Here is a 6,000-nt window from a genome sequence, read left to right as displayed (position 1 = left end):
TCTTTCATCTTTTTGATGTCCAAGTACTAAGAATACCAGTGACAAACCTGAGCATTCAAGTGTGAAAATGAATTTGAAAGTTCCCTACATTTGGTGCTGCTTGGGGCCATCCCAGTGTACAGAAACATGTTCTGTTTTTTTTTCTTTTGTGGTTTCTTTTTCCCTGTAACTTTTTCCTTACTGAGTGTGAGAAGACTTCTACTGGATTGGTAAGTGTGGCATGTACACAACTACCTGATTCTACTCTCTTCATCTTTACACCTGTGGTGTATAGAGAACCTGGCTGCTAGCATGTTTAAGACATTCTTCAGTGCTTGGGGTTAGCTTGGAGTTACCTGAATCTGGTATTTTGAGGAAAGTTTTCTCTATGTTCTTTTTACATTCTACTGAGTGAATTGCAATGTTTTCCATTTTCACGTGTTATAAAAATAATTATTGTATCTTCCAGAAGTACTTGCAAATATTTCTGACACCCTGGTGAGAATACAGGTTCTATGGTGTAAGGGCTAAAATGGGTAGATACATGTTGGATTTGTGACTCTGGAGGTAGCATCCTCTCTTGGACTGAGTATTGTAAAAGGAAAGATACAGACTGATGTTCAGAACATCTTGTGAACCATCCACTCTGCCTATTTCAGGTTCAAAGTGGATGGTTTCAGAGGAGTTCCTGATATACAAATGAATGTGTAGAACTCTCACTTCCTGAATGACAGAGGAACATCTCCCCACATACTTCAGGATATTTTTAAAACCAAGATTTAATATTGTCTGTGTTTTAGTGCTACAGCTGGTTCTAATGCCTGATGCTTTTTTCTTCTCCTACTGTGTCTAATTTCCTCAAAACTGAAAAAAATCATATAACTCTTTCCAAGATCATGCTACAATGATGTTGTCATGATTATTTTTATCTTCCTTTGTACAAGCCATATTAAATAGTGGCTATTATAACGTTTTTCAATTTAGACTTAATTGGCAATCTGAAGCCTACAATTTTTTTTTTTTTTTTTTTGTCATTCATCATAATTACCTTAAAGTGCACTCTGCTTAACTCTGGATCCAGTAAATCAGGAACAGAGTATAGCTCTAGGAAATTTAAGAAGCCTAAGGAGGAAAGTAAAACATCTAGGTAGAACCTGCTTGAGATCCTGCTATGTTCCTATATTGAGGCAAGGATGGAAAGCTTGTTCCCCAGTAATAAATTGCAGTGCTCCATTCTAAAAAAATCTCTGGTGCACGGAGGAGCTGAAGTTATATAGCAAATGTTTGGGAGAGTTTGTGGCATGTATTGAGAATGGACACAGAAACACTTTGCTGAGCAGGACCTAAAGTAGCCGTATGTTCTCAATGTGTCTTTTCTTTCTGCTTGCCTTGGTGAATGGGATTAGCTGTTTTCACATCCTAGTTACACTCAAGAGAGAGCATTTGTACGAGCTGAGCTAGAAAAGCTGTGTACAGGTTAGTAGTGCCATGCCAATACTCTCTAGAAGAAAACATCAAACAGGATACCAATTCCTCTCTAAAATATGTTTTTCTGAACTGGGTTTGATCCTTTTATTTTCCTCCAAAATTGCCCCTTCCTTGTTTTTCTGTCTCCTTCCAGAAATGCTGTGCTTCCCATGCTGGTTCCTACTTGGATCACAAGCTTCTGTTGATTTTCATTCTGATGCTCTTTCCATAAAACTAAATGCAGAGCTCAAGGCCACTGTGTAAAGCAATCATGCTTGCATCTTGAATGGGCACATCTTCTTCTTTAAATGTTCATGATATTGTAAAAACACACACAGCACAAAAATTGTCTGCTTCTCCCCTACCTCCCAAGATCAATACATATGAGACTAGAGAAAGATACAGTTTTTCTAAAATTTACAGTTATAGCTGAAGTTTAATACCATAGTTCAACTAAGTTCAATACCTTAGTTGTCTTGATCTCTACTTGGCTTATTTAATAGATCCTAACATCAGCTCTCTTCAAGGATTTCTGAAATACATATATTAATTAAAAAAAGGTGGTTTTATTTTTAATGTTTCACTGTATGACCTCAAGACTCAGACCTTTATTTACAGACTCTTTATTCACTTTTTTTTTTGTCAATCAGATTTTGCATTAGTTTTCTCAAAACCTGAAAGCAGCATTGAGGATTAGAGAAATCTAAAATTCATCATCTACAGCTCAAGTGTGAATTTAATATGAGAGAAAGCTGACAGTATTATTGCTGCCATAGTATATGGCTCTGAAACCATTCAGCAGGGCCATAATGAATTGGTTTATTTCTGAAAAGGATGCCTATTGACAAAAAACAATCAGCCCATTTCTCAAGGGAAAATCAAAACCATTCTTTTCCAGGATCAACTTAGTATTCCAATAGATTTAACAAGAGGCACCAGTAAAACCATGATTTGACCAGACCAAATTATTTATAATTAATGCTTTGTAGTAGATAGGGACAGGCGAACGGAAGATTTCGGGATGTGACAGAAAGAAAGACCCCCATCCCCCTCTCACCCTGCAACATGTTATCCATTACCCCAAAGAATGTAACCACACCTAACCCAGTAGTTTTCCACTCCTGACTAACCCTAGAGACCCTGCCAACCCCCCCTGACGTAGCAGAGTCCCCCAAGACTATTTAAACCCATGAGATAAGATAATAAAGGCTTTTCAACCATCCACCACATTGGTGTCCTGCGTGTGTCGTTAGCCTGAGTGGCCCAGGGGAGACTGGGCTGCCGTGCTGTTCCTTGCAACCAGGTCGTCGTTGCCTCCCATGAAGGCAACATATCTGGTGCCGAAACCCGGGAAAGATTAGCTCGGGCAGCGGGTGTCGCCTGGACAAGAGCAGCGGCCAGACCGGTGAGACCGTGTTCTCGGCGAGGGAGACGTCCCCAGACCCGAGATCGTCGTGGACGCCATCGCCAGGGTCGTAAGTGAGGTTCATAAGTAATGGGGAATTGAGTGTAAGCTCAAAGACTTTTATCTTGCTATAGCAAGGCTGCTTGAGCTTGGGGCAATTGAACGCCCTGTGGATGTTTTGCATCTGGAGATATGGGAAAAATGCATAGCCATGCTGGCCGAGGACACGAAATCCTCAGGCAGCGGCAAATGCCTTAAGGCATGGGGCAAAGTAGAGAAAGCCCTACGCAAAACAATAGAAGAGCAGGAGACATGGAGCGCAGCGCGTACGTGTTTATTGGTTACACCCAAGCTAGGCGTAGGAGCGGCAACGCAAACCGCCCCTGAGGACGATCCGCCCAGGAGCGGGGATCCGGGGGGGCCCGGCGCATCACCCCCCTCCCTGGACCAGAGCCCAAATCCCCCCGCGGAACCTTCCCAAAAATCCGCGGCTTCCCCATCCGCCCCACCACTGCCGGTCAGTGACCCACTGCCGGAGGTACAGCAGCGCGCAGAGTTCTGTTGGCAGAGGCTGGCGAGGGAAGCCAGAAACGCAGAAACCGTGGCTCGGGAGGAGATCCTACCCATGCTACTCCCATACCCCTTTGAAAATGGCGCCGGCAGCCAAGGGGAGGGGCGGGGCGCGGGCAGTCTCGGCGTGAAGAGCCCAGAGGCGCGGAGTTTTGCCAATGCACGTGTGCGGGAGAAAGAGGAGGAGAGCAGCAGAGGGCTCGGAGCCAATCAGCAGCCGCGCCTGACACTGCTACCATGTAAGGGAGAAACCCCCCCCTGCAGGAGGCAGGGTGAGCCCAGGGGGCAGCAGCAATGCCACCCCCGGGGGGAGGAGCGGGGTCGGAGCCGCAAAAAACGGCACCGAGCCACGGAAGTGCGCTGGCATTCGACTTCCGATTCTGAGTCCAGCAGCAGCTCCGGCAGCTCGGAAGAGCTGACGGAAGTTGGCTGGGACTCTGAGACGGAGGGAACGGAGCCAACGCAATTTAAAACAAAACCAAGTAAAGCTTTAAGCCGCACCGGAAAGCAGCCACAATACGAACCAGCCCAGTTTACCGACTGGGGAGAAATAAAAATAGCCTGTGCTGAATGGTCCCCAGTGACTGCCATACAAGCCTTCCCGGTGAGGATCCCGGCCCGGAAGGGAACCAGCAGAGGGTATATACCCCAGTAAACCCACGTATCGTACTCATGTACATAGCCTACTGGTGCCCAGCGTCTAACCCAGGGAAAAGGTACTGTGACTACCTGGGGTGGGGACATTGCGGATATTGGGGCTGCGAAACCATTGTTACAGATGCCAGACCATGGGGAGATGGGTGGCAACCACAGGAGCCCGACAAATTCTTACAGTTCACCTGGGCACCCTTTGGCTGCGGAGATCACAATGCACAGCCTAGATATCGGGGATGTGTAAGTTATAACATGACCGTTCTACAGCCAGACCACCCTAGTTGGACCACGGGTAGAACGTGGACAGTGGTCCTCAGAGGACCGAGAAGGTGGGTGAATGTATGAATTATCAGACTCCAACCACAAGCACCTCGACCAGTAGGACCCAATAAAGTTATCAAGAATGTGCTAAAAGGGAAAAACACAACCCACCCCAAAACCTTGCCCCCAAAAGTCACCGACACCCCGGCTGGCCATGCAGATACCTTCCAGATAAGCCGCACAGCCGAGTCCGATCCAAACACAATCTTTCGTATGCTAGAAGCTACCTTTCTAACCCTAAACGAAACCAAACCGAACCTGACTAACTCCTGTTGGCTTTATTATGATGCTAAACCCCCTTTCTACGAAGGCATTGCTTTAGACACCCCCTTCAGTTACTCCACAGCCAGTGCCCCCCACCAGTGCAGATGGGACACTCCCCGCAGAGGAATCACCCTGAGTCAAATCACAGGCCAGGGCAAATGTTTTGGCAATGCAACTTTAGCAAAGCAGAAAGGCAACTTCTGCACTAAAGTTGTCAAGCCCAACAGAAAGACCAATAAGTGGGTGGTCCCATCCGCATCTGGGATGTGGGTTTGCCAGCGATCCGGAGTGAGTCCTTGTGTGTTCCTTGCCAAATTTAATGACTCTATCAACTTCTGTGTCCAAGTTCTGATTGTTCCTAGGGTCCTGTACCACTCAGATGAAGAAGTGTACCACCTTTTCAAAGAACCTGACAGACTCCACAAAAGAGAAATAATCACAGGTATAACTATCGCAATGCTGCTCGGCCTGGTAGCAGCTGGCACAGCCACGGGTGTCTCAGCCATCGCAACCCAACAGCACGGACTCTCTCAGCTGCAAATGACCATCGATGAAGACCTGCAGAGGATCGAGAAATCCATCTCCTATCTAGAGAAATCAGTCGCCTAGCTTTCAGAAGTAGTTTTACAGAATAGGCGAGGACTGGACCTCTTGTTCATGCAACAAGGAGGACTGTGTGCAGCTTTGAAAGAGGAATGCTGCTTTTATGCAGATCATACGGGAGTCGTTAAAGACTCCATGGCAGAACTCCGAGATAGACTGGCTCAGAGAAAGAGAGACAGGGAAACCCAGCAGAGCTGGTTCGAATCCTGGTTCAATCAATCACCTTGGCTCACCACTTTTAATTTCCTCCCTGGTAGGTCCACTGGCAATACTGCTTTTAGCTGTTACCATAGGACCATGCCTGCTGAACAAGCTAGTCTCGTTTGTTCAGGCCTGTCTAGAATGGGCAAACATTCTGTTCGTGGGCCAGCAACAAATGCTGTAAACCAAAAACTGTGAACACAGTCAGTTGCAAAAGCCTTTGAAACTCACCTTGCGAGAATTACTCAGGTTTACCAAACCCCTTTTTTCTTTACCAAGTTACAAGTTTGTACCTCACTCCAGTGCCTATATCTACGACTACCTCATTTTATTTATGAAAAGGAGGGGGGAGATGTAGTAGATAGGGACAGGCGAACGGAAGATTTCGGGATGTGACAGAAAGAAAGACCCCATCCCCCTCTCACCCTGCAACATGTTATCCATTACCCCAAAGAATGTAACCACACCTAACCCAGTAGTTTTCCACTCCTGACTAACCCTAGAGACCCTGCCAACCCCCCCTGACGTAGCAGAGT

The sequence above is a fragment of the Lonchura striata genome, chromosome 1, assembly GCF_046129695.1.
Source record: "Lonchura striata isolate bLonStr1 chromosome 1, bLonStr1.mat, whole genome shotgun sequence".
Lineage (NCBI taxonomy): Eukaryota > Metazoa > Chordata > Aves > Passeriformes > Estrildidae > Lonchura > Lonchura striata.
The sequence above is the reverse complement of the archived record's forward strand: the minus strand, read 5'-3'. Positions refer to the sequence as shown.